General features: G+C 53.3%; 13 non-coding genes across 13 annotated transcripts; all 13 read left to right on the top strand.

The window, feature by feature from the left end:
- Window positions 1–474: 474 nt before the first annotated feature.
- Window positions 475–546, top strand: TRNAE-UUC (transfer RNA glutamic acid (anticodon UUC)). The gene has a single exon. It is a non-coding gene; the product is annotated as a tRNA-Glu (tRNA).
- Window positions 547–3396: 2850 nt separating this feature from the next.
- TRNAE-CUC (transfer RNA glutamic acid (anticodon CUC)) lies at window positions 3397–3468 on the top strand. Its single transcript has one exon. It is a non-coding gene; the product is annotated as a tRNA-Glu (tRNA).
- Window positions 3469–4914: 1446 nt separating this feature from the next.
- On the top strand, window positions 4915–4986 carry TRNAE-UUC (transfer RNA glutamic acid (anticodon UUC)). The gene has a single exon. It is a non-coding gene; the product is annotated as a tRNA-Glu (tRNA).
- A 2148-nt stretch (window positions 4987–7134) lies between these two features.
- Window positions 7135–7206, top strand: TRNAE-UUC (transfer RNA glutamic acid (anticodon UUC)). Its single transcript has one exon. It is a non-coding gene; the product is annotated as a tRNA-Glu (tRNA).
- A 2148-nt stretch (window positions 7207–9354) lies between these two features.
- TRNAE-UUC (transfer RNA glutamic acid (anticodon UUC)) lies at window positions 9355–9426 on the top strand. Its single transcript has one exon. It is a non-coding gene; the product is annotated as a tRNA-Glu (tRNA).
- A 630-nt stretch (window positions 9427–10056) lies between these two features.
- Window positions 10057–10128, top strand: TRNAE-CUC (transfer RNA glutamic acid (anticodon CUC)). The gene has a single exon. It is a non-coding gene; the product is annotated as a tRNA-Glu (tRNA).
- A 1446-nt stretch (window positions 10129–11574) lies between these two features.
- Window positions 11575–11646, top strand: TRNAE-UUC (transfer RNA glutamic acid (anticodon UUC)). Its single transcript has one exon. It is a non-coding gene; the product is annotated as a tRNA-Glu (tRNA).
- Window positions 11647–13794: 2148 nt separating this feature from the next.
- TRNAE-UUC (transfer RNA glutamic acid (anticodon UUC)) lies at window positions 13795–13866 on the top strand. Its single transcript has one exon. It is a non-coding gene; the product is annotated as a tRNA-Glu (tRNA).
- A 2148-nt stretch (window positions 13867–16014) lies between these two features.
- On the top strand, window positions 16015–16086 carry TRNAE-UUC (transfer RNA glutamic acid (anticodon UUC)). Its single transcript has one exon. It is a non-coding gene; the product is annotated as a tRNA-Glu (tRNA).
- A 630-nt stretch (window positions 16087–16716) lies between these two features.
- TRNAE-CUC (transfer RNA glutamic acid (anticodon CUC)) lies at window positions 16717–16788 on the top strand. The gene has a single exon. It is a non-coding gene; the product is annotated as a tRNA-Glu (tRNA).
- A 1446-nt stretch (window positions 16789–18234) lies between these two features.
- Window positions 18235–18306, top strand: TRNAE-UUC (transfer RNA glutamic acid (anticodon UUC)). Its single transcript has one exon. It is a non-coding gene; the product is annotated as a tRNA-Glu (tRNA).
- A 2850-nt stretch (window positions 18307–21156) lies between these two features.
- Window positions 21157–21228, top strand: TRNAE-CUC (transfer RNA glutamic acid (anticodon CUC)). Its single transcript has one exon. It is a non-coding gene; the product is annotated as a tRNA-Glu (tRNA).
- A 1446-nt stretch (window positions 21229–22674) lies between these two features.
- TRNAE-UUC (transfer RNA glutamic acid (anticodon UUC)) lies at window positions 22675–22746 on the top strand. Its single transcript has one exon. It is a non-coding gene; the product is annotated as a tRNA-Glu (tRNA).
- Window positions 22747–23044: the final 298 nt, after the last annotated feature.

The following is a 23044-nucleotide window of genomic DNA, read 5'->3' as shown; positions in this document are numbered from 1 at the left end:
CATCCATGCTAAGTGCAGAGTAGCAGCAGACCCCACAGCTGAGACGTGAATTGGGACTGTTAAGGAAGGGCACTGGGAGGGTGAGGAGGGCAGAGGAAAATGCTTTAAAAAAGCATCTGCAAGTTCCTACACACCCGCTGAAAACCCATACCAGGGATGGGGCTCGAACCCATGCGGACAACTGTCCATTGGATCTTAAGTCCAACGCCTTAACCACTCGGCCACCCTGGTGAGACCCTAGGCCCTGCCTTACTCAGCTCCCTTTTCATGCTGGCTGCTCCAGCGCAGGCTGTCCAGCAAGAGGTGATTGCAGAGTAAAAAGGCTTTTGCAGGAGGATAAAGGTAATTGCTTATGACAAACACACTGTGTGACACCTAACTTTTCCCCACTCGTACTTTATGGGCAATATATACAGTGGAGTTAGCTTAGTCACAATAAGGAAGTGAGCAAGGCAGGCTCACAAGAGCATCTCCTCCCTGGTGGTCTAGTGGCTAGGATTCGGCGCTTTCACCGCCGCGGCCCGGGTTCGATTCCCGGTCAGGGAAGATCCCTCTAAGACGTAGACGTGCGTAATTTGTCCACGCAGCTCAGCTTTTTTTAATCGAAGGTCCTTAAAAAGGCACCCCGACCTATAGACGAAAGCAGAGGAAAGGGGCTGGGTCCCCTGTGTCCCAGGTTGCTTTGCTCCCATTGCCCTCAGCCACCTTCATGCGCACGCAGTCCCCCACCCAGTCAGGTGCTCTATGTGGGCGTAAAGTGCAGTACCAGCTCATCAGAAAGGTAAATTGCTGGAAAACCCGGCTGCGATGTATACATCTACTTTGGAGCACTCTTCTCCCTTGCACTCTTAAATCGGTCATTCGCAATGTATTCTTCCAGCAAGCTGAATAACGAGGTAGGTGTGAGAAGGTGTACCAGCTGTCTTTGAGCTATCAGCGGCCACTAGGTGTCCCTCTTGTGATTTCCCGGGGATCCCGATTGTACAGGAATTCGTCGGTTCAGTAGCACGGGGGAGGGGATGGCCTGTGCTTGGAAGTGACAAACAGTCTGGTGGAATCATGAGTGTTTTTTCAAGTTCTGATTCATATTCGCTGTAGAATAAAATATGCTTTCAGCCCCCATGAGCTTTGTCACTAGGAGAGCAGTGTAGGAACTTTTGCTGTATGGCTGTGGGTTCCCTGGTGGTCTAGTGGTTAGGATTCGGCGCTCTCACTGCCGCGGCCCGGGTTCGATTCCCGGTCAGGGAACAGTCCTTCTTCTGCCCTTGAATGCTTTTCCTTCCCGCAGGTCAGGGCTTCTCAAAATGAATTTGCTTTTCTGACAAACAGTTTGTCTAGCATCCCGCAATCTGGCTCCTAATTTGATTTTCGCAAGGTTCCCTTTGAGTTGCTTTCCTCGGCGGGAGGAAAATCTCTTGTGCAAGGCTCTTGAGGAAGTGAGATTCTGTATTCCGAGGTGCGCTTCTTTTCGTAGGCTTCTGACCACATGGTGTGCGGCAGGAAGTCATCTTTGACAGGGCCGCAGGCTTTGTCTCCAAATGGCATCCCGGACCCACTGCAACCCACCTTTTTGCTGAAACGGAAGTCTGGTTCAGGGTAAGAAAAAGCTGAGCTGCACGTACCGAAAGCAGCAGAGCCCAGCGGTGGAGAGGGTGTGGCCAGGGCTGTCTGATTTGCATAGTGACCAGTGGCATCTTGGGAATGTACAGGCTTTGGAGCTTAACGGGTGCTGCAGGGGTCTGCCTGGCCGGAGAAATGCCTGTCTGGCGCTCCCCTCAGGACACACGTGTCTTCCGTTCGAGCATGGAGGGTGAGGGACATGGGTCACCCTCATATACAGGGGTGTGGGCATGGGCAGGATGGGGCGTGGGGGACCCGTCAGGGCATTGCCCGTTTGGAAGCCCGTTCGGAAGGCAAGAGGAGGCGGAGGCGGGAATCTCTGCTCAATTTTTTCCCGAGGCCTGGGGACAAGCCTTTGCACATTTGATCCAGCCGGGCCTGCATCAGCAGATCCTGCTCCGATGGCAAGGGAGAGCCTGCAGGTGTAAATCAAAGAAAGGGGAGAAATCCGCAAGAGGCGGGTTAACAAATTCCAGTGGCAGGCCCATGTTCCCCAGGAAGCAAGTACTTCCTCCTGCTCCCTTCAGTGGGAAAAGACATAGGAGGTGTATTTCTCTAAGCAGGGGCTCTGCGTAGGTGGCACTGCATTGCTTTGGGAAGCATCCATGCTAAGTGCAGAGTAGCAGCAGACCCCACAGCTGAGACGTGAATTGGGACTGTTAAGGAAGGGCACTGGGAGGGTGAGGAGGGCAGAGGAAAATGCTTTAAAAAAGCATCTGCAAGTTCCTACACACCCGCTGAAAACCCATACCAGGGATGGGGCTCGAACCCATGCGGACAACTGTCCATTGGATCTTAAGTCCAACGCCTTAACCACTCGGCCACCCTGGTGAGACCCTAGGCCCTGCCTTACTCAGCTCCCTTTTCATGCTGGCTGCTCCAGCGCAGGCTGTCCAGCAAGAGGTGATTGCAGAGTAAAAAGGCTTTTGCAGGAGGATAAAGGTAATTGCTTATGACAAACACACTGTGTGACACCTAACTTTTCCCCACTCGTACTTTATGGGCAATCTATACAGTGGAGTTAGCTTAGTCACAATAAGGAAGTGAGCAAGGCAGGCTCACAAGAGCATCTCCTCCCTGGTGGTCTAGTGGCTAGGATTCGGCGCTTTCACCGCCGCAGCCCGGGTTCGATTCCCGGTCAGGGAAGATCCCTCTAAGACGTAGACGTGCGTAATTTGTCCACGCAGCTCAGCTTTTTTTAATCGAAGGTCCTTAAAAAGGCACCCCGACCTATAGACGAAAGCAGAGGAAAGGGGCTGGGTCCCCTGTGTCCCAGGTTGCTTTGCTCCCATTGCCCTCAGCCACCTTCATGCGCACGCAGTCCCCCACCCAGTCAGGTGCTCTATGTGGGCGTAAAGTGCAGTACCAGCTCATCAGAAAGGTAAATTGCTGGAAAACCCGGCTGCGATGTATACATCTACTTTGGAGCACTCTTCTCCCTTGCACTCTTGAATCGGTCATTCGCAATGTATTCTTCCAGCAAGCTGAATAACGAGGTAGGTGTGAGAAGGTGTACCAGCTGTCTTTGAGCTATCAGCGGCCACTAGGTGTCCCTCTTGTGATTTCCCGGGGATCCGGATTGTACAGGAATTCGTCGGTTCAGTAGCACGGGGGAGGGGATGGCCTGTGCTTGGAAGTGACAAACAGTCTGGTGGAATCATGAGTGTTTTTTCAAGTTCTGATTCATATTCGCTGTAGAATAAAATATGCTTTCAGCCCCCATGAGCTTTGTCACTAGGAGAGCAGTGTAGGAACTTTTGCTGTATGGCTGTGGGTTCCCTGGTGGTCTAGTGGTTAGGATTCGGCGCTCTCACCGCCGCGGCCCGGGTTCGATTCCCGGTCAGGGAACAGTCCTTCTTCTGCCCTTGAATGCTTTTCCTTCCCGCAGGTCAGGGCTTCTCAAAATGAATTTGCTTTTCTGACAAACAGTTTGCCTAGCATCCCGCAATCTGGCTCCTAATCTGATTTTCGCAAGGTTCCCTTTGAGTTGCTTTCCTCGGCGGGAGGAAAATCTCTTGTGCAAGGCTCTTGAGGAAGTGAGATTCTGTATTCCGAGGTGCGCTTCTTTTCGTAGGATTCTGACCACATGGTGTGCGGCAGGAAGTCATCTTTGACAGGGCCGCAGGCTTTGTCTCCAAATGGCATCCCGGACCCACTGCAACCCAGCTTTTTGCTGAAACGGAAGTCTGGTTCAGGGTAAGAAAAAGCTGAGCTGCACGTACCGAAAGCAGCAGAGCCCAGCGGCGGAGAGGGTGTGGCCAGGGCTGTCTGATTTGCATAGTGGCCAGTGGCATCTTGGGAATGTACAGGCTTTGGAGCCTAACGGGTGCTGCAGGGGTCTGCCTGGCCGGAGAAATGCCTGTCTGGCGCTCCCCTCAGGACACACGTGTCTTCCGTTCGAGCATGGAGGGTGAGGGACATGGGTCACCCTCATATACAGGGGTGTGGGCATGGGCAGGATGGGGTGTGGGGGACCCGTCAGGGCATTGCCCGTTTGGAAGCCCGTTCGGAAGGCAAGAGGAGGCGGAGGCGGGAATCTCTGCTCAATTTTTTCCCGAGGCCTGGGGACAAGCCTTTGCACATTTGATCCAGCCGGGCCTGCATCAGCAGATCCTGCTCCGATGGCAAGGGAGAGCCTGCAGGTGTAAATCAAAGAAAGGGGAGAAATCCGCAAGAGGCGGGTTAACAAATTCCAGTGGCAGGCCCATGTTCCCCAGGAAGCAAGTACTTCCTCCTGCTCCCTTCAGTGGGAAAAGACATAGGAGGTGTATTTCTCTAAGCAGGGGCTCTGCGTAGGTGGCACTGCATTGCTTTGGGAAGCATCCATGCTAAGTGCAGAGTAGCAGCAGACCCCACAGCTGAGACGTGAATTGGGACTGTTAAGGAAGAGCACTGGGAGGGTGAGGAGGGCAGAGGAAAATGCTTTAAAAAAGCATCTGCAAGTTCCTACACACCCGCTGAAAACCCATACCAGGGATGGGGCTCGAACCCATGCGGACAACTGTCCATTGGATCTTAAGTCCAACGCCTTAACCACTCGGCCACCCTGGTGAGACCCTAGGCCCTGCCTTACTCAGCTCCCTTTTCATGCTGGCTGCTCCAGCGCAGGCTGTCCAGCAAGAGGTGATTGCAGAGTAAAAAGGCTTTTGCAGGAGGATAAAGGTAATTGCTTATGACAAACACACTGTGTGACACCTAACTTTTCCCCACTCGTACTTTATGGGCAATCTATACAGTGGAGTTAGCTTAGTCACAATAAGGAAGTGAGCAAGGCAGGCTCACAAGAGCATCTCCTCCCTGGTGGTCTAGTGGCTAGGATTCGGCGCTTTCACCGCCGCGGCCCGGGTTCGATTCCCGGTCAGGGAAGATCCCTCTAAGACGTAGACGTGCGTAATTTGTCCACGCAGCTCAGCTTTTTTTAATCGAAGGTCCTTAAAAAGGCACCCCGACCTATAGACGAAAGCAGAGGAAAGGGGCTGGGTCCCCTGTGTCCCAGGTTGCTTTGCTCCCATTGCCCTCAGCCACCTTCATGCGCACGCAGTCCCCCACCCAGTCAGGTGCTCTATGTGGGCGTAAAGTGCAGTACCAGCTCATCAGAAAGGTAAATTGCTGGAAAACCCGGCTGCGATGTATACATCTACTTTGGAGCACTCTTCTCCCTTGCACTCTTGAATCGGTCATTCGCAATGTATTCTTCCAGCAAGCTGAATAACGAGGTAGGTGTGAGAAGGTGTACCAGCTGTCTTTGAGCTATCAGCGGCCACTAGGTGTCCCTCTTGTGATTTCCCGGGGATCCCGATTGTACAGGAATTCGTTGGTTCAGTAGCACGGGGGAGGGGATGGCCTGTGCTTGGAAGTGACAAACAGTCTGGTGGAATCATGAGTGTTTTTTCAAGTTCTGATTCATATTCGCTGTAGAATAAAATATGCTTTCAGCCCCCATGAGCTTTGTCACTAGGAGAGCAGTGTAGGAACTTTTGCTGTATGGCTGTGGGTTCCCTGGTGGTCTAGTGGTTAGGATTCGGCGCTCTCACCGCCGCGGCCCGGCTTCGATTCCCGGTCAGGGAACAGTCCTTCTTCTGCCCTTGAATGCTTTTCCTTCCCGCAGGTCAGGGCTTCTCAAAATGAATTTGCTTTTCTGACAAACAGTTTGCCTAGCATCCCGCAATCTGGCTCCTAATCTGATTTTCGCAAGGTTCCCTTTGAGTTGCTTTCCTCGGCGGGAGGAAAATCTCTTGTGCAAGGCTCTTGAGGAAGTGAGATTCTGTATTCCGAGGTGCGCTTCTTTTCGTAGGATTCTGACCACATGGTGTGCGGCAGGAAGTCATCTTTGACAGGGCCGCAGGCTTTGTCTCCAAATGGCATCCCGGACCCACTGCAACCCAGCTTTTTGCTGAAACGGAAGTCTGGTTCAGGGTAAGAAAAAGCTGAGCTGCACGTACCGAAAGCAGCAGAGCCCAGCGGCGGAGAGGGTGTGGCCAGGGCTGTCTGATTTGCATAGTGGCCAGTGGCATCTTGGGAATGTACAGGCTTTGGAGCCTAACGGGTGCTGCAGGGGTCTGCCTGGCCGGAGAAATGCCTGTCTGGCGCTCCCCTCAGGACACACGTGTCTTCCGTTCGAGCATGGAGGGTGAGGGACATGGGTCACCCTCATATACAGGGGTGTGGGCATGGGCAGGATGGGGTGTGGGGGACCCGTCAGGGCATTGCCCGTTTGGAAGCCCGTTCGGAAGGCAAGAGGAGGCGGAGGCGGGAATCTCTGCTCAATTTTTTCCCGAGGCCTGGGGACAAGCCTTTGCACATTTGATCCAGCCGGGCCTGCATCAGCAGATCCTGCTCCGATGGCAAGGGAGAGCCTGCAGGTGTAAATCAAAGAAAGGGGAGGAATCCGCAAGAGGCGGGTTAACAAATTCCAGTGGCAGGCCCATGTTCCCCAGGAAGCAAGTACTTCCTCCTGCTCCCTTCAGTGGGAAAAGACATAGGAGGTGTATTTCTCTAAGCAGGGGCTCTGCGTAGGTGGCACTGCATTGCTTTGGGAAGCATCCATGCTAAGTGCAGAGTAGCAGCAGACCCCACAGCTGAGACGTGAATTGGGACTGTTAAGGAAGGGCACTGGGAGGGTGAGGAGGGCAGAGGAAAATGCTTTAAAAAAGCATCTGCAAGTTCCTACACACCCGCTGAAAACCCATACCAGGGATGGGGCTCGAACCCATGCGGACAACTGTCCATTGGATCTTAAGTCCAACGCCTTAACCACTCGGCCACCCTGGTGAGACCCTAGGCCCTGCCTTACTCAGCTCCCTTTTCATGCTGGCTGCTCCAGCGCAGGCTGTCCAGCAAGAGGTGATTGCAGAGTAAAAAGGCTTTTGCAGGAGGATAAAGGTAATTGCTTATGACAAACACACTGTGTGACACCTAACTTTTCCCCACTCGTACTTTATGGGCAATATATACAGTGGAGTTAGCTTAGTCACAATAAGGAAGTGAGCAAGGCAGGCTCACAAGAGCATCTCCTCCCTGGTGGTCTAGTGGCTAGGATTCGGCGCTTTCACCGCCGCGGCCCGGGTTCGATTCCCGGTCAGGGAAGATCCCTCTAAGACGTAGACGTGCGTAATTTGTCCACGCAGCTCAGCTTTTTTTAATCGAAGGTCCTTAAAAAGGCACCCCGACCTATAGACGAAAGCAGAGGAAAGGGGCTGGGTCCCCTGTGTCCCAGGTTGCTTTGCTCCCATTGCCCTCAGCCACCTTCATGCGCACGCAGTCCCCCACCCAGTCAGGTGCTCTATGTGGGCGTAAAGTGCAGTACCAGCTCATCAGAAAGGTAAATTGCTGGAAAACCCGGCTGCGATGTATACATCTACTTTGGAGCACTCTTCTCCCTTGCACTCTTAAATCGGTCATTCGCAATGTATTCTTCCAGCAAGCTGAATAACGAGGTAGGTGTGAGAAGGTGTACCAGCTGTCTTTGAGCTATCAGCGGCCACTAGGTGTCCCTCTTGTGATTTCCCGGGGATCCCGATTGTACAGGAATTCGTCGGTTCAGTAGCACGGGGGAGGGGATGGCCTGTGCTTGGAAGTGACAAACAGTCTGGTGGAATCATGAGTGTTTTTTCAAGTTCTGATTCATATTCGCTGTAGAATAAAATATGCTTTCAGCCCCCATGAGCTTTGTCACTAGGAGAGCAGTGTAGGAACTTTTGCTGTATGGCTGTGGGTTCCCTGGTGGTCTAGTGGTTAGGATTCGGCGCTCTCACTGCCGCGGCCCGGGTTCGATTCCCGGTCAGGGAACAGTCCTTCTTCTGCCCTTGAATGCTTTTCCTTCCCGCAGGTCAGGGCTTCTCAAAATGAATTTGCTTTTCTGACAAACAGTTTGTCTAGCATCCCGCAATCTGGCTCCTAATTTGATTTTCGCAAGGTTCCCTTTGAGTTGCTTTCCTCGGCGGGAGGAAAATCTCTTGTGCAAGGCTCTTGAGGAAGTGAGATTCTGTATTCCGAGGTGCGCTTCTTTTCGTAGGCTTCTGACCACATGGTGTGCGGCAGGAAGTCATCTTTGACAGGGCCGCAGGCTTTGTCTCCAAATGGCATCCCGGACCCACTGCAACCCACCTTTTTGCTGAAACGGAAGTCTGGTTCAGGGTAAGAAAAAGCTGAGCTGCACGTACCGAAAGCAGCAGAGCCCAGCGGTGGAGAGGGTGTGGCCAGGGCTGTCTGATTTGCATAGTGACCAGTGGCATCTTGGGAATGTACAGGCTTTGGAGCTTAACGGGTGCTGCAGGGGTCTGCCTGGCCGGAGAAATGCCTGTCTGGCGCTCCCCTCAGGACACACGTGTCTTCCGTTCGAGCATGGAGGGTGAGGGACATGGGTCACCCTCATATACAGGGGTGTGGGCATGGGCAGGATGGGGCGTGGGGGACCCGTCAGGGCATTGCCCGTTTGGAAGCCCGTTCGGAAGGCAAGAGGAGGCGGAGGCGGGAATCTCTGCTCAATTTTTTCCCGAGGCCTGGGGACAAGCCTTTGCACATTTGATCCAGCCGGGCCTGCATCAGCAGATCCTGCTCCGATGGCAAGGGAGAGCCTGCAGGTGTAAATCAAAGAAAGGGGAGAAATCCGCAAGAGGCGGGTTAACAAATTCCAGTGGCAGGCCCATGTTCCCCAGGAAGCAAGTACTTCCTCCTGCTCCCTTCAGTGGGAAAAGACATAGGAGGTGTATTTCTCTAAGCAGGGGCTCTGCGTAGGTGGCACTGCATTGCTTTGGGAAGCATCCATGCTAAGTGCAGAGTAGCAGCAGACCCCACAGCTGAGACGTGAATTGGGACTGTTAAGGAAGGGCACTGGGAGGGTGAGGAGGGCAGAGGAAAATGCTTTAAAAAAGCATCTGCAAGTTCCTACACACCCGCTGAAAACCCATACCAGGGATGGGGCTCGAACCCATGCGGACAACTGTCCATTGGATCTTAAGTCCAACGCCTTAACCACTCGGCCACCCTGGTGAGACCCTAGGCCCTGCCTTACTCAGCTCCCTTTTCATGCTGGCTGCTCCAGCGCAGGCTGTCCAGCAAGAGGTGATTGCAGAGTAAAAAGGCTTTTGCAGGAGGATAAAGGTAATTGCTTATGACAAACACACTGTGTGACACCTAACTTTTCCCCACTCGTACTTTATGGGCAATCTATACAGTGGAGTTAGCTTAGTCACAATAAGGAAGTGAGCAAGGCAGGCTCACAAGAGCATCTCCTCCCTGGTGGTCTAGTGGCTAGGATTCGGCGCTTTCACCGCCGCGGCCCGGGTTCGATTCCCGGTCAGGGAAGATCCCTCTAAGACGTAGACGTGCGTAATTTGTCCACGCAGCTCAGCTTTTTTTAATCGAAGGTCCTTAAAAAGGCACCCCGACCTATAGACGAAAGCAGAGGAAAGGGGCTGGGTCCCCTGTGTCCCAGGTTGCTTTGCTCCCATTGCCCTCAGCCACCTTCATGCGCACGCAGTCCCCCACCCAGTCAGGTGCTCTATGTGGGCGTAAAGTGCAGTACCAGCTCATCAGAAAGGTAAATTGCTGGAAAACCCGGCTGCGATGTATACATCTACTTTGGAGCACTCTTCTCCCTTGCACTCTTGAATCGGTCATTCGCAATGTATTCTTCCAGCAAGCTGAATAACGAGGTAGGTGTGAGAAGGTGTACCAGCTGTCTTTGAGCTATCAGCGGCCAATAGGTGTCCCTCTTGTGATTTCCCAGGGATCCCGATTGTACAGGAATTCGTCGGTTCAGTAGCACGGGGGAGGGGATGGCCTGTGCTTGGAAGTGACAAACAGTCTGGTGGAATCATGAGTGTTTTTTCAAGTTCTGATTCATATTCGCTGTAGAATAAAATATGCTTTCAGCCCCCATGAGCTTTGTCACTAGGAGAGCAGTGTAGGAACTTTTGCTGTATGGCTGTGGGTTCCCTGGTGGTCTAGTGGTTAGGATTCGGCGCTCTCACCGCCGCGGCCCGGGTTCGATTCCCGGTCAGGGAACAGTCCTTCTTCTGCCCTTGAATGCTTTTCCTTCCCGCAGGTCAGGGCTTCTCAAAATGAATTTGCTTTTCTGACAAACAGTTTGCCTAGCATCCCGCAATCTGGCTCCTAATCTGATTTTCGCAAGGTTCCCTTTGAGTTGCTTTCCTCGGCGGGAGGAAAATCTCTTGTGCAAGGCTCTTGAGGAAGTGAGATTCTGTATTCCGAGGTGCGCTTCTTTTCGTAGGATTCTGACCACATGGTGTGCGGCAGGAAGTCATCTTTGACAGGGCCGCAGGCTTTGTCTCCAAATGGCATCCCGGACCCACTGCAACCCAGCTTTTTGCTGAAACGGAAGTCTGGTTCAGGGTAAGAAAAAGCTGAGCTGCACGTACCGAAAGCAGCAGAGCCCAGCGGCGGAGAGGGTGTGGCCAGGGCTGTCTGATTTGCATAGTGGCCAGTGGCATCTTGGGAATGTACAGGCTTTGGAGCCTAACGGGTGCTGCAGGGGTCTGCCTGGCCGGAGAAATGCCTGGCTGGCGCTCCCCTCAGGACACACGTGTCTTCCGTTCGAGCATGGAGGGTGAGGGACATGGGTCACCCTCATATACAGGGGTGTGGGCATGGGCAGGATGGGGTGTGGGGGACCCGTCAGGGCATTGCCCGTTTGGAAGCCCGTTCGGAAGGCAAGAGGAGGCGGAGGCGGGAATCTCTGCTCAATTTTTTCCCGAGGCCTGGGGACAAGCCTTTGCACATTTGATCCAGCCTGGCCTGCATCAGCAGATCCTGCTCCGATGGCAAGGGAGAGCCTGCAGGTGTAAATCAAAGAAAGGGGAGAAATCCGCAAGAGGCGGGTTAACAAATTCCAGTGGCAGGCCCATGTTCCCCAGGAAGCAAGTACTTCCTCCTGCTCCCTTCAGTGGGAAAAGACATAGGAGGTGTATTTCTCTAAGCAGGGGCTCTGCGTAGGTGGCACTGCATTGCTTTGGGAAGCATCCATGCTAAGTGCAGAGTAGCAGCAGACCCCACAGCTGAGACGTGAATTGGGACTGTTAAGGAAGGGCACTGGGAGGGTGAGGAGGGCAGAGGAAAATGCTTTAAAAAAGCATCTGCAAGTTCCTACACACCCGCTGAAAACCCATACCAGGGATGGGGCTCGAACCCATGCGGACAACTGTCCATTGGATCTTAAGTCCAACGCCTTAACCACTCGGCCACCCTGGTGAGACCCTAGGCCCTGCTTTACTCAGCTCCCTTTTCATGCTGGCTGCTCCAGCGCAGGCTGTCCAGCAAGAGGTGATTGCAGAGTAAAAAGGCTTTTGCAGGAGGATAAAGGTAATTGCTTATGACAAACACACTGTGTGACACCTAACTTTTCCCCACTCGTACTTTATGGGCAATCTATACAGTGGAGTTAGCTTAGTCACAATAAGGAAGTGAGCAAGGCAGGCTCACAAGAGCATCTCCTCCCTGGTGGTCTAGTGGCTAGGATTCGGCGCTTTCACCGCCGCGGCCCGGGTTCGATTCCCGGTCAGGGAAGATCCCTCTAAGACGTAGACGTGCGTAATTTGTCCACGCAGCTCAGCTTTTTTTAATCGAAGGTCCTTAAAAAGGCACCCCGACCTATAGACGAAAGCAGAGGAAAGGGGCTGGGTCCCCTGTGTCCCAGGTTGCTTTGCTCCCATTGCCCTCAGCCACCTTCATGCGCACGCAGTCCCCCACCCAGTCAGGTGCTCTATGTGGGCGTAAAGTGCAGTACCAGCTCATCAGAAAGGTAAATTGCTGGAAAACCCGGCTGCGATGTATACATCTACTTTGGAGCACTCTTCTCCCTTGCACTCTTGAATCGGTCATTCGCAATGTATTCTTCCAGCAAGCTGAATAACGAGGTAGGTGTGAGAAGGTGTACCAGCTGTCTTTGAGCTATCAGCGGCCACTAGGTGTCCCTCTTGTGATTTCCCGGGGATCCCGATTGTACAGGAATTCGTCGGTTCAGTAGCACGGGGGAGGGGATGGCCTGTGCTTGGAAGTGACAAACAGTCTGGTGGAATCATGAGTGTTTTTTCAAGTTCTGATTCATATTCGCTGTAGAATAAAATATGCTTTCAGCCCCCATGAGCTTTGTCACTAGGAGAGCAGTGTAGGAACTTTTGCTGTATGGCTGTGGGTTCCCTGGTGGTCTAGTGGTTAGGATTCGGCGCTCTCACTGCCGCGGCCCGGGTTCGATTCCCGGTCAGGGAACAGTCCTTCTTCTGCTCTTGAATGCTTTTCCTTCCCGCAGGTCAGGGCTTCTCAAAATGAATTTGCTTTTCTGACAAACAGTTTGCCTAGCATCCCGCAATCTGGCTCCTAATCTGATTTTCGCAAGGTTCCCTTTGAGTTGCTTTCCTCGGCGGGAGGAAAATCTCTTGTGCAAGGCTCTTGAGGAAGTGAGATTCTGTATTCCGAGGTGCGCTTCTTTTCGTAGGCTTCTGACCACATGGTGTGCGGCAGGAAGTCATCTTTGACAGGGCCGCAGGCTTTGTCTCCAAATGGCATCCCGGACCCACTGCAACCCAGCTTTTTGCTGAAACGGAAGTCTGGTTCAGGGTAAGAAAAAGCTGAGCTGCACGTACCGAAAGCAGCAGAGCCCAGCGGTGGAGAGGGTGTGGCCAGGGCTGTCTGATTTGCATAGTGACCAGTGGCATCTTGGGAATGTACAGGCTTTGGAGCTTAACGGGTGCTGCAGGGGTCTGCCTGGCCGGAGAAATGCCTGTCTGGCGCTCCCCTCAGGACACACGTGTCTTCCGTTCGAGCATGGAGGGTGAGGGACATGGGTCACCCTCATATACAGGGGTGTGGGCATGGGCAGGATGGGGCGTGGGGGACCCGTCAGGGCATTGCCCGTTTGGAAGCCCGTTCGGAAGGCAAGAGGAGGCGGAGGCGGGAATCTCTGCTCAATTTTTTCCCGAGGCCTGGGGACAAGCCTTTGCACATTTGATCCAGCCGGGCCTGCATCAGCAGATCCTGCTCCGATGGCAAGGGAGAGCCTGCAGGTGTAAATCAAAGAAAGGGGAGAAATCCGCAAGAGGCGGGTTAACAAATTCCAGTGGCAGGCCCATGTTCCCCAGGAAGCAAGTACTTCCTCCTGCTCCCTTCAGTGGGAAAAGACATAGGAGGTGTATTTCTCTAAGCAGGGGCTCTGCGTAGGTGGCACTGCATTGCTTTGGGAAGCATCCATGCTAAGTGCAGAGTAGCAGCAGACCCCACAGCTGAGACGTGAATTGGGACTGTTAAGGAAGGGCACTGGGAGGGTGAGGAGGGCAGAGGAAAATGCTTTAAAAAAGCATCTGCAAGTTCCTACACACCCGCTGAAAACCCATACCAGGGATGGGGCTCGAACCCATGCGGACAACTGTCCATTGGATCTTAAGTCCAACGCCTTAACCACTCGGCCACCCTGGTGAGACCCTAGGCCCTGCCTTACTCAGCTCCCTTTTCATGCTGGCTGCTCCAGCGCAGGCTGTCCAGCAAGAGGTGATTGCAGAGTAAAAAGGCTTTTGCAGGAGGATAAAGGTAATTGCTTATGACAAACACACTGTGTGACACCTAACTTTTCCCCACTCGTACTTTATGGGCAATCTATACAGTGGAGTTAGCTTAGTCACAATAAGGAAGTGAGCAAGGCAGGCTCACAAGAGCATCTCCTCCCTGGTGGTCTAGTGGCTAGGATTCGGCGCTTTCACCGCCGCGGCCCGGGTTCGATTCCCGGTCAGGGAAGATCCCTCTAAGACGTAGACGTGCGTAATTTGTCCACGCAGCTCAGCTTTTTTTAATCGAAGGTCCTTAAAAAGGAACCCCGACCTATAGACGAAAGCAGAGGAAAGGGGCTGGGTCCCCTGTGTCCCAGGTTGCTTTGCTCCCATTGCCCTCAGCCACCTTCATGCGCACGCAGTCCCCCACCCAGTCAGGTGCTCTATGTGGGCGTAAAGTGCAGTACCAGCTCATCAGAAAGGTAAATTGCTGGAAAACCCGGCTGCGATGTATACATCTACTTTGGAGCACTCTTCTCCCTTGCACTCTTGAATCGGTCATTCGCAATGTATTCTTCCAGCAAGCTGAATAACGAGGTAGGTGTGAGAAGGTGTACCAGCTGTCTTTGAGCTATCAGCGGCCAATAGGTGTCCCTCTTGTGATTTCCCGGGGATCCCGATTGTACAGGAATTCGTCGGTTCAGTAGCACGGGGGAGGGGATGGCCTGTGCTTGGAAGTGACAAACAGTCTGGTGGAATCATGAGTGTTTTTTCAAGTTCTGATTCATATTCGCTGTAGAATAAAATATGCTTTCAGCCCCCATGAGCTTTGTCACTAGGAGAGCAGTGTAGGAACTTTTGCTGTATGGCTGTGGGTTCCCTGGTGGTCTAGTGGTTAGGATTCGGCGCTCTCACTGCCGCGGCCCGGGTTCGATTCCCGGTCAGGGAACAGTCCTTCTTCTGCCCTTGAATGCTTTTCCTTCCCGCAGGTCAGGGCTTCTCAAAATGAATTTGCTTTTCTGACAAACAGTTTGCCTAGCATCCCGCAATCTGGCTCCTAATCTGATTTTCGCAAGGTTCCCTTTGAGTTGCTTTCCTCGGCGGGAGGAAAATCTCTTGTGCAAGGCTCTTGAGGAAGTGAGATTCTGTATTCCGAGGTGCGCTTCTTTTCGTAGGCTTCTGACCACATGGTGTGCGGCAGGAAGTCATCTTTGACAGGGCCGCAGGCTTTGTCTCCAAATGGCATCCCGGACCCACTGCAACCCAGCTTTTTGCTGAAACGGAAGTCTGGTTCAGGGTAAGAAAAAGCTGAGCTGCACGTACCGAAAGCAGCAGAGCCCAGCGGTGGAGAGGGTGTGGCCAGGGCTGTCTGATTTGCATAGTGACCAGTGGCATCTTGGGAATGTACAGGCTTTGGAGCTTAACGGGTGCTGCAGGGGTCTGCCTGGCCGGAGAAATGCCTGTCTGGCGCTCCCCTCAGGACACACGTGTCTTCCGTTCGAGCATGGAGGGTGAGGGACATGGGTCACCCTCATATACAGGGGTGTGGGCATGGGCAGGATGGGGCGTGGGGGACCCGTCAGGGCATTGCCCGTTTGGAAGCCCGTTCGGAAGGCAAGAGGAGGCGGAGGCGGGAATCTCTGCTCAATTTTTTCCCGAGGCCTGGGGACAAGCCTTTGCACATTTGATCCAGCCGGGCCTGCATCAGCAGATCCTGCTCCGATGGCAAGGGAGAGCCTGCAGGTGTAAATCAAAGAAAGGGGAGAAATCCGCAAGAGGCGGGTTAACAAATTCCAGTGGCAGGCCCATGTTCCCCAGGAAGCAAGTACTTCCTCCTGCTCCCTTCAGTGGGAAAAGACATAGGAGGTGTATTTCTCTAAGCAGGGGCTCTGCGTAGGTGGCACTGCATTGCTTTGGGAAGCATCCATGCTAAGTGCAGAGTAGCAGCAGACCCCACAGCTGAGACGTGAATTGGGACTGTTAAGGAAGGGCACTGGGAGGGTGAGGAGGGCAGAGGAAAATGCTTTAAAAAAGCATCTGCAAGTTCCTACACACCCGCTGAAAACCCATACCAGGGATGGGGCTCGAACCCATGCGGACAACTGTCCATTGGATCTTAAGTCCAACGCCTTAACCACTCGGCCACCCTGGTGAGACCCTAGGCCCTGCCTTACTCAGCTCCCTTTTCATGCTGGCTGCTCCAGCGCAGGCTGTCCAGCAAGAGGTGATTGCAGAGTAAAAAGGCTTTTGCAGGAGGATAAAGGTAATTGCTTATGACAAACACACTGTGTGACACCTAACTTTTCCCCACTCGTACTTTATGGGCAATCTATACAGTGGAGTTAGCTTAGTCACAATAAGGAAGTGAGCAAGGCAGGCTCACAAGAGCATCTCCTCCCTGGTGGTCTAGTGGCTAGGATTCGGCGCTTTCACCGCCGCGGCCCGGGTTCGATTCCCGGTCAGGGAAGATCCCTCTAAGACGTAGACGTGCGTAATTTGTCCACGCAGCTCAGCTTTTTTTAATCGAAGGTCCTTAAAAAGGCACCCCGACCTATAGACGAAAGCAGAGGAAAGGGGCTGGGTCCCCTGTGTCCCAGGTTGCTTTGCTCCCATTGCCCTCAGCCACCTTCATGCGCACGCAGTCCCCCACCCAGTCAGGTGCTCTATGTGGGCGTAAAGTGCAGTACCAGCTCATCAGAAAGGTAAATTGCTGGAAAACCCGGCTGCGATGTATACATCTACTTTGGAGCACTCTTCTCCCTGGCACTCTTGAATCGGTCATTCGCAATGTATTCTTCCAGCAAGCTGAATAACGAGGTAGGTGTGAGAAGGTGTACCAGCTGTCTTTGAGCTATCAGCGGCCACTAGGTGTCCCTCTTGTGATTTCCCGGGGATCCCGATTGTACAGGAATTCGTCGGTTCAGTAGCACGGGGGAGGGGATGGCCTGTGCTTGGAAGTGACAAACAGTCTGGTGGAATCATGAGTGTTTTTTCAAGTTCTGATTCATATTCGCTGTAGAATAAAATATGCTTTCAGCCCCCATGAGCTTTGTCACTAGGAGAGCAGTGTAGGAACTTTTGCTGTATGGCTGTGGGTTCCCTGGTGGTCTAGTGGTTAGGATTCGGCGCTCTCACCGCCGCGGCCCGGGTTCGATTCCCGGTCAGGGAACAGTCCTTCTTCTGCCCTTGAATGCTTTTCCTTCCCGCAGGTCAGGGCTTCTCAAAATGAATTTGCTTTTCTGACAAACAGTTTGCCTAGCATCCCGCAATCTGGCTCCTAATCTGATTTTCGCAAGGTTCCCTTTGAGTTGCTTTCCTCGGCGGGAGGAAAATCTCTTGTGCAAGGCTCTTGAGGAAGTGAGATTCTGTATTCCGAGGTGCGCTTCTTTTCGTAGGATTCTGACCACATGGTGTGCGGCAGGAAGTCATCTTTGACAGGGCCGCAGGCTTTGTCTCCAAATGGCATCCCGGACCCACTGCAACCCAGCTTTTTGCTGAAACGGAAGTCTGGTTCAGGGTAAGAAAAAGCTGAGCTGCACGTACCGAAAGCAGCAGAGCCCAGCGGCGGAGAGGGTGTGGCCAGGGCTGTCTGATTTGCATAGTGGCCAGTGGCATCTTGGGAATGTACAGGCTTTGGAGCCTAACGGGTGCTGCAGGGGTCTGCCTGGCCGGAGAAATGCCTGTCTGGCGCTCCCCTCAGGACACACGTGTCTTCCGTTCGAGCATGGAGGGTGAGGGACATGGGTCACCCTCATATACAGGGGTGTGGGCATGGGCAGGATGGGGTGTGGGGGACCCGTCAGGGCATTGCCCGTTTGGAAGCCCGTTCGGAAGGCAAGAGGAGGCGGAGGCGGGAATCTCTGCTCAATTTTTTCCCGAGGGCTGGGGACAAGCCTTTGCACATTTGATCCAGCCGGGCCTGCATCAGCAGATCCTGCTCCGATGGCAAGGGAGAGCCTGCAGGTGTAAATCAAAGAAAGGGGAGAAATCCGCAAGAGGCGGGTTAACAAATTCCAGTGGCAGGCCCATGTTCCCCAGGAAGCAAGTACTTCCTCCTGCTCCCTTCAGTGGGAAAAGACATAGGAGGTGTATTTCTCTAAGCAGGGGCTCTGCGTAGGTGGCACTGCATTGCTTTGGGAAGCATCCATGCTAAGTGCAGAGTAGCAGCAGACCCCACAGCTGAGACGTGAATTGGGACTGTTAAGGAAGAGCACTGGGAGGGTGAGGAGGGCAGAGGAAAATGCTTTAAAAAAGCATCTGCAAGTTCCTACACACCCGCTGAAAACCCATACCAGGGATGGGGCTCGAACCCATGCGGACAACTGTTCATTGGATCTTAAGTCCAACGCCTTAACCACTCGGCCACCCTGGTGAGACCCTAGGCCCTGCCTTACTCAGCTCCCTTTTCATGCTGGCTGCTCCAGCGCAGGCTGTCCAGCAAGAGGTGATTGCAGAGTAAAAAGGCTTTTGCAGGAGGATAAAGGTAATTGCTTATGACAAACACACTGTGTGACACCTAACTTTTCCCCACTCGTACTTTATGGGCAATCTATACAGTGGAGTTAGCTTAGTCACAATAAGGAAGTGAGCAAGGCAGGCTCACAAGAGCATCTCCTCCCTGGTGGTCTAGTGGCTAGGATTCGGCGCTTTCACCGCCGCGGCCCGGGTTCGATTCCCGGTCAGGGAAGATCCCTCTAAGACGTAGACGTGCGTAATTTGTCCACGCAGCTCAGCTTTTTTTAATCGAAGGTCCTTAAAAAGGCACCCCGACCTATAGACGAAAGCAGAGGAAAGGGGCTGGGTCCCCTGTGTCCCAGGTTGCTTTGCTCCCATTGCCCTCAGCCACCTTCATGCGCACGCAGTCCCCCACCCAGTCAGGTGCTCTATGTGGGCGTAAAGTGCAGTACCAGCTCATCAGAAAGGTAAATTGCTGGAAAACCCGGCTGCGATGTATACATCTACTTTGGAGCACTCTTCTCCCTTGCACTCTTGAATCGGTCATTCGCAATGTATTCTTCCAGCAAGCTGAATAACGAGGTAGGTGTGAGAAGGTGTACCAGCTGTCTTTGAGCTATCAGCGGCCACTAGGTGTCCCTCTTGTGATTTCCCGGGGATCCCGATTGTACAGGAATTCGTTGGTTCAGTAGCACGGGGGAGGGGATGGCCTGTGCTTGGAAGTGACAAACAGTCTGGTGGAATCATGAGTGTTTTTTCAAGTTCTGATTCATATTCGCTGTAGAATAAAATATGCTTTCAGCCCCCATGAGCTTTGTCACTAGGAGAGCAGTGTAGGAACTTTTGCTGTATGGCTGTGGGTTCCCTGGTGGTCTAGTGGTTAGGATTCGGCGCTCTCACCGCCGCGGCCCGGCTTCGATTCCCGGTCAGGGAACAGTCCTTCTTCTGCCCTTGAATGCTTTTCCTTCCCGCAGGTCAGGGCTTCTCAAAATGAATTTGCTTTTCTGACAAACAGTTTGCCTAGCATCCCGCAATCTGGCTCCTAATCTGATTTTCGCAAGGTTCCCTTTGAGTTGCTTTCCTCGGCGGGAGGAAAATCTCTTGTGCAAGGCTCTTGAGGAAGTGAGATTCTGTATTCCGAGGTGCGCTTCTTTTCATAGGATTCTGACCACATGGTGTGCGGCAGGAAGTCATCTTTGACAGGGCCGCAGGCTTTGTCTCCAAATGGCATCCCGGACCCACTGCAACCCAGCTTTTTGCTGAAACGGAAGTCTGGTTCAGGGTAAGAAAAAGCTGAGCTGCACGTACCGAAAGCAGCAGAGCCCAGCGGCGGAGAGGGTGTGGCCAGGGCTGTCTGATTTGCATAGTGGCCAGTGGCATCTTGGGAATGTACAGGCTTTGGAGCCTAACGGGTGCTGCAGGGGTCTGCCTGGCCGGAGAAATGCCTGTCTGGCGCTCCCCTCAGGACACACGTGTCTTCCGTTCGAGCATGGAGGGTGAGGGACATGGGTCACCCTCATATACAGGGGTGTGGGCATGGGCAGGATGGGGTGTGGGGGACCCGTCAGGGCATTGCCCGTTTGGAAGCCCATTCGGAAGGCAAGAGGAGGCGGAGGCGGGAATCTCTGCTCAATTTTTTCCCGAGGCCTGGGGACAAGCCTTTGCACATTTGATCCAGCCGGGCCTGCATCAGCAGATCCTGCTCCGATGGCAAGGGAGAGCCTGCAGGTGTAAATCAAAGAAAGGGGAGAAATCCGCAAGAGGCGGGTTAACAAATTCCAGTGGCAGGCCCATGTTCCCCAGGAAGCAAGTACTTCCTCCTGCTCCCTTCAGTGGGAAAAGACATAGGAGGTGTATTTCTCTAAGCAGGGGCTCTGCGTAGGTGGCACTGCATTGCTTTGGGAAGCATCCATGCTAAGTGCAGAGTAGCAGCAGACCCCACAGCTGAGACGTGAATTGGGACTGTTAAGGAAGGGCACTGGGAGGGTGAGGAGGGCAGAGGAAAATGCTTTAAAAAAGCATCTGCAAGTTCCTACACACCCGCTGAAAACCCATACCAGGGATGGGGCTCGAACCCATGCGGACAACTGTCCATTGGATCTTAAGTCCAACGCCTTAACCACTCGGCCACCCTGGTGAGACCCTAGGCCCTGCCTTACTCAGCTCCCTTTTCATGCTGGCTGCTCCAGCGCAGGCTGTCCAGCAAGAGGTGATTGCAGAGTAAAAAGGCTTTTGCAGGAGGATAAAGATAATTGCTTATGACAAACACACTGTGTGACACCTAACTTTTCCCCACTCGTACTTTATGGGCAATCTATACAGTGGAGTTAGCTTAGTCACAATAAGGAAGTGAGCAAGGCAGGCTCACAAGAGCATCTCCTCCCTGGTGGTCTAGTGGCTAGGATTCGGCGCTTTCACCGCCGCTGCCCGGGTTCGATTCCCGGTCAGGGAAGATCCCTCTAAGACGTAGACGTGCGTAATTTGTCCACGCAGCTCAGCTTTTTTTAATCGAAGGTCCTTAAAAAGGCACCCCGACCTATAGACGAAAGCAGAGGAAAGGGGCTGGGTCCCCTGTGTCCCAGGTTGCTTTGCTCCCATTGCCCTCAGCCACCTTCATGCGCACGCAGTCCCCCACCCAGTCAGGTGCTCTATGTGGGCGTAAAGTGCAGTACCAGCTCATCAGAAAGGTAAATTGCTGGAAAACCCGGCTGCGATGTATACATCTACTTTGGAGCACTCTTCTCCCTTGCACTCTTGAATCGGTCATTCGCAATGTATTCTTCCAGCAAGCTGAATAACGAGGTAGGTGTGAGAAGGTGTACCAGCTGTCTTTGAGCTATCAGCGGCCACTAGGTGTCCCTCTTGTGATTTCCCGGGGATCCCGATTGTACAGGAATTCGTCGGTTCAGTAGCACGGGGGAGGGGATGGCCTGTGCTTGGAAGTGACAAACAGTCTGGTGGAATCATGAGTGTTTTTTCAAGTTCTGATTCATATTCGCTGTAGAATAAAATATGCTTTCAGCCCCCATGAGCTTTGTCACTAGGAGAGCAGTGTAGGAACTTTTGCTGTATGGCTGTGGGTTCCCTGGTGGTCTAGTGGTTAGGATTCGGCGCTCTCACCGCCGCGGCCCGGGTTCGATTCCCGGTCAGGGAACAGTCCTTCTTCTGCCCTTGAATGCTTTTCCTTCCCGCAGGTCAGGGCTTCTCAAAATGAATTTGCTTTTCTGACAAACAGTTTGCCTAGCATCCCGCAATCTGGCTCCTAATCTGATTTTCGCAAGGTTCCCTTTGAGTTGCTTTCCTCGGCGGGAGGAAAATCTCTTGTGCAAGGCTCTTGAGGAAGTGAGATTCTGTATTCCGAGGTGCGCTTCTTTTCGTAGGATTCTGACCACATGGTGTGCGGCAGGAAGTCATCTTTGACAGGGCCGCAGGCTTTGTCTCCAAATGGCATCCCGGACCCACTGCAACCCAGCTTTTTGCTGAAACGGAAGTCTGGTTCAGGGTAAGAAAAAGCTGAGCTGCACGTACCGAAAGCAGCAGAGCCCAGCGGCGGAGAGGGTGTGGCCAGGGCTGTCTGATTTGCATAGTGGCCAGTGGCATCTTGGGAATGTACAGGCTTTGGAGCCTAACGGGTGCCGCAGGGGTCTGCCTGGCCGGAGAAATGCCTGTCTGGCGCTCCCCTCAGGACACACGTGTCTTCCGTTCGAGCATGGAGGGTGAGGGACATGGGTCACCCTCATATACAGGGGTGTGGGCATGGGCAGGATGGGGTGTGGGGGACCCGTCAGGGCATTGCCCGTTTGGAAGCCCGTTCGGAAGGCAAGAGGAGGCGGAGGCGGGAATCTCTGCTCAATTTTTTCCCGAGGCCTGGGGACAAGCCTTTGCACATTTGATCCAGCCGGGCCTGCATCAGCAGATCCTGCTCCGATGGCAAGGGATAGCCTGCAGGTGTAAATCAAAGAAAGGGGAGAAATCCACAAGAGGCGGGTTAACAAATTCCAGTGGCAGGCCCATGTTCCCCAGGAAGCAAGTACTTCCTCCTGCTCCCTTCAGTGGTAAAAGACATAGGAGGTGTATTTCTCTAAGCAGGGGCTCTGCGTAGGTGGCACTGCATTGCTTTGGGAAGCATCCATGCTAAGTGCAGAGTAGCAGCAGACCCCACAGCTGAGACGTGAATTGGGACTGTTAAGGAAGGGCACTGGGAGGGTGAGGAGGGCAGAGGAAAATGCTTTACAAAAGCATTTGCAAGTTCCTACACACCCGCTGAAAACCCATACCAGGGATGGGGCTCGAACCCATGCGGACAACTGTCCATTGGATCTTAAGTCCAACGCCTTAACAACTCGGCCACCCTGGTGAGACCCTAGGCCCTGCCTTACTCAGCTCCCTTTTCATGCTGGCTGCTCCAGCGCAGGCTGTCCAGCAAGAGGTGATTGCAGAGTAAAAAGGCTTTTGCAGGAGGATAAAGGTAATTGCTTATGACAAACACACTGTGTGACACCTAACTTTTCCCCACTCGTACTTTATGGGCAATCTATACAGTGGAGTTAGCTTAGTCACAATAAGGAAGTGAGCAAGGCAGGCTCACAAGAGCATCTCCTCCCTGGTGGTCTAGTGGCTAGGATTCGGCGCTTTCACCGCCGCGGCCCGGGTTCGATTCCCGGTCAGGGAAGATCCCTCTAAGACGTAGACGTGCGTAATTTGTCCACGCAGCTCAGCTTTTTTTAATCGAAGGTCCTTAAAAAGGCACCCCGACCTATAGACGAAAGCAGAGGAAAGGGGCTGGGTCCCCTGTGTCCCAGGTTGCTTTGCTCCCATTGCCCTCAGCCACCTTCATGCGCACGCAGTCCCCCACCCAGTCAGGTGCTCTATGTGGGCGTAAAGTGCAGTACCAGCTCATCAGAAAGGTAAATTGCTGGAAAACCCGGCTGCGATGTATACATCTACTTTGGAGCACTCTTCTCCCTTGC

This window comes from Triturus cristatus, chromosome 5_2, assembly GCF_964204655.1.
Source record: "Triturus cristatus chromosome 5_2, aTriCri1.1, whole genome shotgun sequence".
NCBI lineage: Eukaryota > Metazoa > Chordata > Amphibia > Caudata > Salamandridae > Triturus > Triturus cristatus.
This window is presented reverse-complemented; position numbering and strand designations above follow the sequence as displayed.